At 51.2% G+C, this 12,840-nt stretch overlaps 1 protein-coding gene across 5 annotated transcripts in view; it reads right to left on the reverse strand.

Annotated features, from left to right (window-relative positions):
* Window positions 1-12,840, reverse strand: part of CTXN1 (cortexin 1) — a 51,526-nt gene that overhangs the window by 2,335 nt on the left and 36,351 nt on the right. For 3 of the 5 annotated variants that reach the window (XM_042886851.1, XM_042886849.1, XM_042886852.1), the window contains one exon: window positions 193-303. The gene's annotated coding sequence lies outside the window, so the exon portion shown is untranslated. Of the gene's footprint in view, window positions 1-192; window positions 304-9,260; window positions 9,447-12,840 lie in introns of those variants that run through there. The other 2 variants (XM_042886848.1, XM_042886853.1) reach the window with 2 other exon arrangements.

A 12,840-nucleotide genomic window follows, 5' to 3' on the forward strand; every position in this document is an offset into this window, starting at 1 on the left:
CTGAGCAGGTTTCTCAGGGCTTTACCTGTCTGGCCTTGACAATTTCCCAAGATGGGCACAAGCTCAGAGTTTGCCCATTCTCACCAAGGGTGATGTTTTCAGCTGCTGTGTGTCCCTTGAGTTAATGACTGCCTTCAGTTTTGGACCAGGCCTAGAAGGGGCTGAGTCCTGGAGGAGAAGGAGAGCACCTACCTCACTCCAGCTGTGTGGGTGCACTAGCATTGCTGTTGCAGGAGAAGCAGAAGACTGCCTCCCAACAGCCACATCACTGAGCAAAGATCTCCAGGATCCAGCTTTCTTGGGCTAGGGATGAAAAGCAGAAAGACAAATTGACAGAAGTTAAAAGAACAGCAGTCATTTAGCTGTCATAACAAAGCAACAAAGACATTCCTGATTTAGCAAATGCTGTGAGTTCTCAGTGTCTCTTAGACCAGAGCTCTCCTGGGTAGGAGAACATCTTTACCAAAGTCCCCTTGCTCCATCCTGGAGCCTGAGTGCTCTTAGTGTTGTGGAGACTGCAGCAAAAGGTCCCACTAGGAGACACCCAGCCAAGCATGCCCCTGCCCTCCAGGCAGCAATACTGGGAGCAACTATCAGTAGGAAAAGGCAGCCAGCTATGGACCACAGAATGTTTGACATGGCTCTGACTCATGCTGAACACCTGCTCTCTTTCCTTTATCTGCACCTCCTGGGACACCGCAAGGAACAGTGCTTGCAGGCTTTAAAAATAATTTCATATCACAAAAACAGAAAAATAAAGGGCAACAGCAGCAGCAAGGTGAGAAGGAGGGGTGTGCTCTCTGTCCACCTTCCTGAGTCCCAGGATTCAGTTGCAAGACAGTGACCCAGTGCCCTGTGATCTGTATAGAGGTAAGCTACTCCTGTTTCTGAGTACACTGTGAATGGAAATGGTGATGTGTGCAGAAGGATGCTCTTGATATCTGTCACAACTTCCTGCAGCAGAAGTGATCTGCCACATGTTGGAGATTGGCTGATCCTCACATGTTGCACTTTTCAGTCCAGCACAGTTTGTGATCAGGGGGTGGGAGGCACTTAATAGACAAATCCCCTTCCCTCTGTCCTTGCTTGAGAAGCCTAAATAGGCAAAAGCAAGATTTGATAGCGAAGAGGCTGAATGGGTGTGGGCACAGACCTGAACAGAGCTGATCACAACTGCTCTCTGGTCCCTTTTCACCCCATTTATTTGGTACTCTCCCTTCCCAGAATATCTTTTGTGTCTAGGCCAGACATAGAATGTTCTCTTGATAGGCATCTCTACAGCAGTGTGCAGCACAGCCCAGTTCTCCCACTGGTACAAAGCACCACCGAAACACGCCTCTCTATAGGGATGATGAGCCCTGAGCTGGCATCTATGCCGATACTTGGCCAAGGTATGTCTAAACCCCAAATAACAACCACTCCAAAACAGCTTTCTCAACACTTCCACTGACACCAGCTTCCCAATTACATGTCAAGGCTTCTTATGTCCTTGGAGGGTGAGTAGTATCTTTACCTTCATTTGTCAGCTACGTTATTGCAGGGAAATACCCACTGCACATCTCCAAAGGGAAACTACTTATATCCAGCATCCCAGTGACAGGATGTTTGTCACCCCTAGGATGACTGCAATCAGAAGTCTCTTGGATTGTGAAGTGCTCATCATGCTGAGGTTTACACCCACCTCCCATATATTCTCAACCATGCTGGAAGCCCAGCTCAAGCAGTGTGGAGCCTGTGGGTCTGCCAGATACAACCTTTTAGCACTTCAGGAAGGCACCAGCTCTCATGAGCTACCTCTCAAGGACAGCACGTGGGTCATTATCTCCAATGACAGGTCTCCATCACAGGAATGACTGATTGGGCGAAGGCACGCGTGGCCCTGGCAGGTTCTGGTCCATAGTGCTCTCACAAAATCAAAGATATATACCCTGATCTTGGGAAATGGTGCTGGCTCAGGACGCAACCATCTGCTGGCAGGTCTATGGAGGAAGACCAGGACTGCTCAGCCAAGCAGTGCCATGGGCAGAGAGGAGCACTTCTCGTGCCTTCTCTGTCAGGGATTTTGACAAATATATCATCTGACCTTCAATGAGTACAAATTGCAAATATTAGATTTCTATGGCAGTTCCTGCCTTCCCTGGTAGCAGCTGCCCAGGCAGTCAGTTAGGCTCCCTCAGGCCTACACTGGCAAGCCTCTGACTCTCCCTTGCTCGTGCTGTGGATTCCCATGGCATGAGTACCGCATCAGGAGGGGAGAAGGATGGGGTGAACGAACTGAGCTGGGGAGTTTTCCAGCTGAGCAGGAAGCACATTTCCCAGTCAGCAGAGAATGGCCAGCCTCAGAGCACAGTGCCTTGTAGAACCTGGCTCCTCACACTCTGCAAGGAGTGGTCAGTAGTCCAGAGGTGGATGTGAACCATGAAGATGAGGACAGAGTTGGGAATAAAGCATCCCCAGGGCCTCAAAGTGAGCTGACTTCTTGCCTGGAAGCTCTTCAGACTGGTCTGATGTTGTTCCCATGGAAAGATGGTGGTCAGACACAGAGTGAGCACAGGAGCAGATGATGGTTCCACGTGACCCAATCAGAGGGGCCGCAAAGATGATTCAGAGCCTGGAGCATCTTCTGCATGAGGAAAGGCTGAGAGCCGTGGGACTGTTCAGCCTGGAGAAGAGAAAGCTGAGGGGGATCTCATCACTGTTTATAAATACCTGAAGTGTGTGAGTCAAGTCGATGGAGGTGGACTCCTTTTGATGGCAAACAGCAATAGAACAATGGGCAACAGGAAGAATCTGCGAGAGGAGGGACAGGAAGGGACTGCGAGAGGGAGATAGACTGGTGGTGTAACTCTCTGCAAGAAACAAGCAGAGATTGCAACCCCCAGCCTGTAGTGGACTCTCTGCCTTCCCGTAGTAAAAACGAGAGAGCTGACTTGGGAGGAGAAGAGGAATGGCAGCATGTCCCACCTCAGCGACGCAGGCGGCGCCCTCCCCGACCTACCTCGGTTCCTCAGGTGCCCCTAAGTAATAGGTTTGAAACCCTGGAACTGGAGGGTGAAGAGGCTGAGAACAAGGTGGTGGAACAGCCTCTGAGCTTTGCTAAGGAGAGGCGGTCGGCTCCACGCTTGAAGACCGCCTCTTCTGGTAAAGAAAGGAGGGTGATAGTTGTAGGAGACTCCCTTCTAAAAGGAACTGAGGGCCCGATATGTCGTCCTGACCCCACCCGGAGGGAAGTGTGCTGCCTTCCTGGGGCACGGGTCAGGGACATCTCTAGAAAGCTGCCTGGGCTTATTCGCCCGTCTGACTACTACCCCTTATTGGTAGTTCAGGTTGGCAGTGATGATACTGCCAAGAGAAGCCTAAGGGCAATCAAAAATGACTTCAAGGGTCTGGGGAGGGTACTGGATGGTGCGGGAATGCAAGTGATCTTCTCTTCTATCCCTTCAGTGGCGGGGAAGGACTCTGAAAGGATCAAAAAGGCCCTCCTCATCAATAAATGGCTTAGAGGATGGTGCAGGCAGAAGAACTTTTGTTTTTTTGATCATGGGGCAATTTACTCGGCTCCTGGCATGATGGCTGCAGATGGAGCTCAACTGTCTACAAGGGGTAAAAGGATCCTAGCCCAGGAGCTGGCAGGCCTCATTGAAAAATCTTTAAACTAGGTAAGAAGGGGGAAGGGGACAAAATGAGCACTGCTGAGGTTCAGGTAGTTCAAGGCTCAAAAGTGAATTTGATGGGTGACGAGGGTGGAGTTCGAAGGGATGGAGTGTGGCAGGGGAATGCTGTCTCCCTGAAGTGTCTATACACTAATGCGCGCAGTATGGGAAATAAACAGGAAGAGTTAGAGATCTGCGTGCGGTCACATGGCTATGATCTCATTGCGATCACAGAGACGTGGTGGGACAGCTCGCATGACTGGAATGTTGTCATGGAGGGCTATGTGCTTTTTAGGAAAGATCGGCCTGCAAGGCGGGGTGGTGGAGTTGCTCTTTATGTAAGAGAGCAGCTTGAATGTATTGAACTCCACCTGGGGGAGAGTGGTGTAGCAGTGGAGAGCTTGTGGGTAAGAATCAAGGGGCGGGCTGGTATGGCTGACACCGTTGTGGGTGTGTGCTACAGGCCCCCTGATCAGGAGGAGGAGGTTGATGAGGCCTTCCACAAACAGTTGGAAGCAGCGTCACGATCCCAGGCGCTGGTGCTTATGGGGGACTTCAATCATCCAGATATTTGCTAGAAAAGCAATGTGGCCAGGCATGCGCGGTCCAGACGGTTCCTGCAATGTGTTGAAGACAACTTCCTGATGCAGGTGGTTGAGGAATCGACGAGGAGAGGGGTACTGCTGGACCTTATTCTCACTAATAGAGAAGGGCTTGTCAGGGAAGTAAAGGTCGGGGGCAGCTTGGGTTGTAGTGACCACGAGATGGTGGAGTTCAAGATCCTGAGTGGAAGAAGTAAAGCAAAAAGTAGGATTGCTATCCTGGACTTTAGGAGAGCCAACTTCGATCTCTTTCGGGGCCTACTTGGAGCTGTCTCATGGGCTAGGGTGTTGGAAGGCAAGGGGGCCTGTGAGAGCTGGTCGGCATTTAAGCAGCTCTTCTTCCAAGCTCAGGATCGGTGCGTCCCTGTGAGGAAGAAATCGGGAAAGGGTGGCAGGAGACCTGTGTGGATGAGCAAGGAGCTCGTGCACAAACTCAAAGGAAAGAAGAAGGCCCATGAAATGTGGAAAAAGGGTCTGACTACTTGGGAAGAATACAGGAATGTTGTCAGGGTCTGCAGGGATGCGACAAGGAAGGCTAAAGCCCGCCTGGAATTAAATCTGGCAAAGGGGATAAAGGATAATAAAAAAGGTTTTTTCAAGTACATTAACAGTAAAAGGAAGACTAGGGAGAATGTGGCTCCCCTGCTAAGTGACGGGGGTGTTCTGGTAACGGGGGATGCTGAGAAGGCGGAGATACTGAATGCCTTCTTTGCTTCTGTCTTCAGTGAAAAAGCTCCCCCTCGGGAATCTGAGACCCTGGAGATTAGTGAGAGGATCTGGGGAATGGAAGACCCCCCTTCTGTCAGGGAAGAGGTGGTCCGGGAGCGCCTAGGCAACATCAATGTTCAGAAATCCATGGGACCCGATGGGATTCATCCACGGGTGCTGAAGGAGCTGGCAGAGGTGATTGCTGAACCGCTTTCGGTCATCTTTGAGAAGTCTTGGAAGACGGGGAAGGTGCCTGAAGACTGGAAGATAGCCAACGTCACCCCGGTCTTCAAAAAAGGCAAGAAGGAAGACCCAGGCAATTATAGGCCAGTCAGCCTCACCTCTGTCCCTGGAAAGGTGATGGAACAGCTTGTACTGGATGTCATCTCCAGACAACTGGAAGAAGAGGAGGTTATCAGGAGTAGTCAGCACGGGTTCACAAGGGGGAGGTCGTGCTTGACCAACCTGGTAGCCTTCTATGATGTTGTCTCTGGCTGGGTGGATAGGGGGAGAGCAGTGGATGTAGTCTACCTTGATTTCAGCAAGGCATTTGATACTGTCCCCCATGATGTCCTTATAACAAAGCTGAGGAAGTGTGGGATAGATGAGTGGACAGTGAGGTGGGTTGAGAACTGGCTGACTGGCAGAGCACAGAGGGTCGTTGTTGGTGGTGTAGAGTCCGGTTGGAGGCCTGTAACTAGCGGTGTTCCTCAGGGGTCTGTGCTGGGTCTGGTCTTGTTCAACATCTTCATCAATGACCTTGATGAGGGGATAATGGCCACCCTCAGCAAGTTTGCCGATGATACGAAGTTGGGAGGATTGGCTGACACGCCTGAAGGCTGTGTTGCCATTCAGCAAGACCTGGATAGGCTGGAGAGCTGGGCAGAAAAAAACCGGATGAGGTTTAACAAAAGCAAGTGTAGAGTCTTGCATCTGGGGAGGAATAATTGCATGCACCAGTACAGGTTGGGGGATGACCTGCTGGAGGGGAGCTCTGCGGAAAGGGACCTGGGTGTCCTGGTGGATGACAGGTTGGCCATGAGCCAGCAGTGTGCCCTTGTGGCCAAAAAGGCCAATGGCTTACTGGGGTGCATTAAAAAGAGCGTGGCCAGCAGGTCAAAGGAGGTGATCCTCCCCCTCTACTCTGCCCTGGTAAGACCTCATCTGGAGTACTGCCTCCAGTTCTGGGCTCCCCAGTACAAAAAAGACAGGGATCTCTTGGAAAGAGTCCAGCGGAGGGCCACGAAGATGGTGAAGGGCCTGGAGCATCTCCCCTATGAGGAAAGGCTGAGTGAACTGGGTCTGTTCAGCCTTGAGAAAAGGAGACTGAGAGGGGACCTGATCCAGGTCTATAAATATCTAAGGTGTGGGGGGCAGAATGGCGAGGCCGGACTCTTTTCAGTGGTGAGTGGAGACAGGACAAGGGGAAATGGCTGGAAACTGCAGCATAGGAAGTTCCGCACAAACATGCGCAAGAACTTCTTTACAGTGAGGGTGATGGAGCACTGGAACAGGCTGCCCAGGGAGGTGGTGGAGTCTCCTTCTCTGGAGATGTTCAAGACCTGCCTGGATGCCTACCTGTGCTACCTGGTGTAGGGAACCTGCTTTGGCAGGGGGTTGGACTCGATGATCTCAGGAGGTCCCTTCCAACCCCTACAGTTCTGTGATTCTGTGATTCTGTGAATCTGGAACACGGGAAGCTCCACAGTAACACAAGGAAGAACTTCTTTATTGTCAGAGTGACAGAGCACAGGAGCAGGCTGCCCAAGAGAGGTGGTGGAGTCTCCTCCTATGGAGACATTTGAGACCCATCTGAACACCAACATGTGTGACCTATGGAAGGAAACCTGCTTCAGCAGGGGGACTGGACTCCATTTCTAGAGGTCCTTTTCAACCCTTTCAAGTCTGTGACTCTGTAATACTAAGTGACCTTCCAACAGTTTCTGAAAATCCCAAGCTAGAGTGTCAGGGCCTAGAGATGTTCATGGACCTTTTTGTAATTCGATTTCATAGAGCTGAACAGAGAGCAAAGCTAAAATGTGTAGGTGGGAACCAACTGCTGTTCCACAGGAGACATTCAGTAACGTCATCCTATAACTTCCACACATAGCACAGTGACTTTCTGGATACGCACAGAAATTTTTGGCCACAGCTGTCAGAATTCAGACTTCGGTGAAAATAGCTCAGAGATCAAATAAACAAAAGCAACCAGGCTCCTTCTCTCCCTCTGCCAATTATTCTTCCAGAAATTATACTGCATGAGGCTGTGGGGCTGAAAATTGCAATAATCTCTGCGCAGAGAGCTCTTCCCAAGTGCTAACTATCTATTCCAGCTCGGTGCTGGGATAATTGGGGCCTTCTGTGATCTGGTCATTGTGATTGCACAAAGACAGCATCTCAGAGTCCAACCCTGCACCAGGAGCCCTAACACCATGTCTTGCATTAACATGGCAGAGCATCCCTGCTTTGTGGCTGCCAAGTAGCCACTGCTGGCCGAATGACTTCCACCAGCTGCAGCCCTCCACCAGAGACTTCAGTGGAGATTCATGCTTCCCATGGATACATCTGGGTTAGGAGAATTCCAATTTGTAATCCTTGGTACCAGCGATGCTGAGAACAGGTCCTGCTGCAATATAATCAACTCAAGCACAAATCATGTGTCTGGAGGTGCCCAACTGACTTGTAACTGATATCAAAAATGCAGGGAGAAACATGCATATGTGGAGGAAAATACAAGGTTTTCTGCCAAATAGTAACCCTGTATTAAAGTATTTCTCTCGCATTCAGGATGTGTTGCTATTTTATTACCATGTGAAGAATCAGACCTTAATTTCCCAAGAAAATGCTGGTAAGGTAGTTAAGTGAAGGCAGCTGTTATTTAAGGAATATGTGATTGAGTTTTATTAAGATTCATGTTCCCTTAGTAACTAAAAAGAATGCATGAGCAAGGAAATGACTAAACAGGGAGAGAACTCACAAAGGAAGAGGACTGTCAACTATTTAGCAACACTGTGGGGATATTTTTACGGGTACAAAACACAATTAAATGTTAATTTGGCAAATGACAAATATCTAATGAAATATTAACCTCAAAAAGAGGCACAAAACAGTGTTTACAATGCAGGATGCCATCTGGTGTGGAGGGCTCACCCTTCCCACTGGAGACACCTCCAAATGGAGACTGATCCCATGAGTAGCAGTGGCAGAGGGATGGGACAGTGGAGGGATGGCGCCATGGCATGACTCAGCCTGCTGCCTGCACTGCCCTAGACAGATCCATCAGCTTATTCCACCCTCCCAGTCCTTGCAGGTTTTTGACCAAAAGACAAGAGCGAGAGCTAGCTGCTGTATGGGAAAGCACAAAAGGAATCAGTGGGAAGGGAACCCAGCTGTGGAGCCAGGGCCTGAGGCAGCTCACCAAGGCACTAACAACCCTTGTCTTACAGTGCTGGGAGATGAAGACAGCTTTTCAACACTGTAGTTGATATCAAGAAACACCCAGCCCTGTAAAGGATGCATTTTAGTGGCAGAAATTGAAAAAAGACCCACATGATTGACACAGTGAAGCAGAACTGTACCCGAAGTGCTGACCTATTCCAAGAATGGAACTGGAAGATGAGCACTATTATGAGTGAAGCGGGGTTTAATTGCACTGTGTCATGGATGCAGTCCAACAGCCAGGGAGGGACTTCATTTGCATGCTTTTAAATAAACGCAACTTTCTTAGTCCCGTCTCACAACAAAAGAAGACATGTACAATTATATAACATCAATAAATGTGTGTAATATCTTAAGCAGAGAAAGCAGAACTAGTTTTGATGGAGGAGAGTTCTGAGGGGGCTAAAATGCTCAACTCCACATGAAGAGAGCAAACAAAATGTCTGCACGCAAGGAACAGCATCAAATTCATTAGGATGCTGCTAAAGCAACCCTGCTTTTCAAAGCACAGATCCACTGTTTCTCTCCATACAAACCTACGTAAGGCAAACTGGAGGAATATCCCAAATACCCAGGGTTCAAGGAGGAATTGGTGTGCAAAATGAGCAGGACAGGGGAGCAATGCCACATACACGCTCTGCTCAGAGCTGGGAGTACTCAGCTGCTCTGCAGGAGCCAGGGGTCTCACAGGACCCGGCTCAACATGATCCCTGTTGTTAATATTCATCCCACTGCCGTGCATGGCACACAACCTCCTGTTGCAACCGGAGAGCAAACGCGATTGCCAGGGAGACAGGGAAGCAAGCACCCTTGTGAGGGCTGCAGGCAAAGTGCTTAAGCAAGAGGTCTGCAGGCCTACCAGCTCCAGAGAGAGACGGAAAGGCTTTTCTTGCGGCACTGAAGGACTTTGTCTCTCCCTCCGCTGCTCCACAGCCGTGCTTCCTGGCCCACAGGCCCTTCTCCTTCAGAGCCGGGCTGGGCACACCTCTGGCACTGCCATAGGGATCTCGCTGCACAGCAGAATTCTTGGCAGGGCTTGCATTGCCTTTTTCAGTCAATGTTGCTGCTGATTCCCCACACTAACAAATGAACACATGCCACTGGGTTACTGCACGGCTGCCAGGATCAACAGAGCGGCTGCCACAGCCAGGGGCAGCTGGAGATCCCTCTAAGGAGGGAATAAGAGGAGCTGCATCCCCTCTTCACTCCTTCCCAAACGATTGCATTCACCTGCCATTCTGCAGTGCTCACCTTTCCTCTGGAGGAAGCTCTCTCCCACAGGATCTCCTCCTGTTCCAGCCTAGTTATGCCCCTCAGGAAGAGAGTATTTGTAGGCTCTGTTTCCAGGAACAAGCACCCGATCCTCTGTGGAATCCGTCCCACAGGGCTACAGATCATGGCATGGAGACATGCATTACAGGCTTCTGCTCCAAAGCAGTGCCCTGGAATGGGCTGTGGGTCCCTTACAAGCAGTCTGCAGGGATGAGTGGCAGCAGTTTGTTTTCCTTCAGGAGGGCCTCCACCACCAGCCCTGCCAGCACTTCTCCATCACTTGGCTCAGCTCCCAGCTCCCATGAAGGTCCAAGGAAGACCCCAAGTGTCAGCAGAATCCCTTAACTGCACCAATGGGTCCAGATGTCCCCTCATGCTCTAAAGATTGTTTAGCGTTTGCTTTCGAGCACCTTCCAGAAGGAATGACACTTCTGTCCTGCAGGACTGTCATGGACTACACAGGTCGAGACCCTGGGAGGGATGCTCTGTGACTCTCCTCTGCCCCATGCGCTGTGCAGGGAGGCACCAGGGCAGGGGCTGAGGAATGCCCATCTGCCCATGACATGAAGAACCGGGCTGAGGGGATGTACCCACAGCCCTTTGCCTGGGCTGCAGGAGGACCCCAGGCCCTTTCTGCCCACTGCCCCTTGGTTCCATCCCAGCCCTGCAGCCCTGCATGTCTGTAACCCAAGCCCCCTTGTAAAAGGCTGGCAAGTCTTCTGACAACCAGCCCACAGCTAACAGGAAGGCCGGGACTCTGCTGTTTTTCTGGTCCCATGCAGCCACTGTGGAGGGGACCTGCTGGCAAGGCAGCTCTACTTCAGGATTGCTGCTGAGCCCCACAGTAGAGGAAGACAAGGCATGGAGCACAGGATGGAGCTAATCAGGCCAGGGCAGCAGCACGAAACACTGAGGGTGAGGCACTCTTGCCCCTAGAGGGTGCAGGGGCAGTTCTGGGGCTCTGAGGTCCACAGCATCATGTACCCTGATAGACTGAACCATACCAAGAGTCAGCCCCCTGGCACATTGCTAGGCACGGTGCCCCTCACCCAACTCTGCCTTTTCTCTATCCAGTTTTCACCACAGAGATGGCCTGCTCTAATCACATTCAGGACAGACAAGCAGAAGGCAACCTCCAGGCAAGAGCCTCAGCTAAGGAGAGATGATTCTTCCCAGATACTGCAGTCCCTGGTCTCCCTGGGAGCAGGGCATGGGAAGCTCAGCCCAGCACAGTGCTCTGCAGAACTCCCTTCATGTGCCTTCAGTCATCCCAGAACACAGAAATCCCACCACCACCAAACCAAGCCACCCGGTAGGAAGATAACCCAACAATAAATCTGTCTGTTACCCATAACAACAGAAAAGCCCAACATCCTGCTCTCTCCATCTGGACTCAACAGTTTCCACCAGAAGACATACTGGTCCCAACACCAGATGAGCAGAGCTACCCCATCTCCCGAACCCATCACCAGTGAAAGGTCCTTGACAACTAAGCATAGAGACAACTTCCCCCTCCCCTTAGCACTTCCTGGCTCTGCAAATCCTCTGTCCTCCCCATAGCATGAACACTTGCGAGGGGTTGGGGCATGGACAATACCTGGATTGCATGGTCGGGGGGCCCAGCCACTCAGCCACAGCGATTCCCAGCTCCAGCACCTGCCATCTTGAGGGAAGGAGCAGATGCCTCTCTCCTGGAGAGCGCACAGGGAAGGCAACTGCTCTTCACTCACACTGGAGCAGGTTCCTATGGCGATGCAGAATCAATTATAATAAAAGGTGGAGCACAGCTATTGGAGCTGGGAGAAGTTTTGTGAGCTGCCTGCCTGGGAAAGCAATGCTGTAAGAGGAAATGGGGCTGGCGACTGTGGGCTGGGCCTGGCCATCCCTGGGATCCAGCTCCTGAATCCCAGTGTCCCCCTGGGTGCTCCAAGCTCTCCCAGTGCAGTACGTACAGGGGTCTGCCAGACACCTACATGTCTCACCCACATTTCCCAAAAGGAGGGGAAGGCACTGGGAGCAATCTGAATTATCCAGCTACAAATCTGTCTAGCACAGACCTTTGCACTCCCACCCTTACCATGTCCCCATGGAAGGAGCAGATCCCAGCATGGAAAGGTTTTGTACAGCAGAACAGACAGCCCTTCCTTTCCCATGCAAACCTCCTTTTGTTCAACTCCCTTGCAAAAGTTGCTCCAGCTGTGTCTGTCCCAGAGCCACAGCTTTGCTCTCAGCAGGCTGGGATGCACAGGAGCAAGCACAGCCTTCCTGCTGGGCAGGCACACCCCTACTATGCCTGCATTGAATCCAAGCCTGACTTCATGCAGCACCCAGCACATGGAACTGCACCTCCAAGATGCAGTTGAAGTATGAGATGCTGGGTGCACAGCTGGCCATGAAGATGTTTAAGGAGTGAAGGATCTGGGAGTGCAAAATATCACTACAACCCTGTATGCACCTTCTCACTCCAGGCTCAAGGAGTGATCCAGGTTCAGTGCCAAGACTGGCAGCTTTGGGATGCAAAGTGCTGTCAGGCTGGCAGTGTCACACCCAGCTCACAGGGAAACAAGCCGAGGTTCGGGAGAGGTCCAGGAGTGTGAATACATGCTTGGACCTCAACCAGAAGCCACACTCAGCCCCGCTGCCTAACACTCCTGCACAAGCTCCTCGTGGCTGAGTGTGTGCCACCAGCTCTGCCTGCTGCTGCCTCCCACCTGCATGCCCTCCCCACCTCTGTGTGTCAGATCTGTACAAGCAAATGATGGCAATCTTTTCTCTTCTGGAGAAAGGTGACAGGAGCCTCGAAGCCTAGGCAATATGATTTGGAGGAAGAACTAACACTAGATGCAAAAGGAGAGTGTCAGGGACAGGAGGGGCCAGTATAACTGGCAGACCCACTGCAGCAGTGATCATGGCGAGATGATCCACATCCAGTTTTGATGATCATCCACAGACAAAGGCTGTGTCTCCTTGTTCTGAGTCCTGAGCTAAAAGATATGGGGACAGGGGTGGTAGGAGCTCAACAAGTGAAGAGTGCCTGGTAAACAAATATATGTAGCCTGACCAACAGCATCCCTGACTTTTTGGCAGAATTCAGCTGTCTGAGCAAGCCCAGAAAGCAGGATTTGGCCATTCCCAGGCTCCACGGGTGAGAATGGCAGTCAAGTTCT

This window comes from Lagopus leucura, unplaced genomic scaffold (assembly GCF_019238085.1).
Source record: "Lagopus leucura isolate 7727_CA_CO unplaced genomic scaffold, USGS_WTPT01 Super-Scaffold_100064, whole genome shotgun sequence".
NCBI classification, from domain to species: Eukaryota; Metazoa; Chordata; class Aves; order Galliformes; family Phasianidae; genus Lagopus; species Lagopus leucura.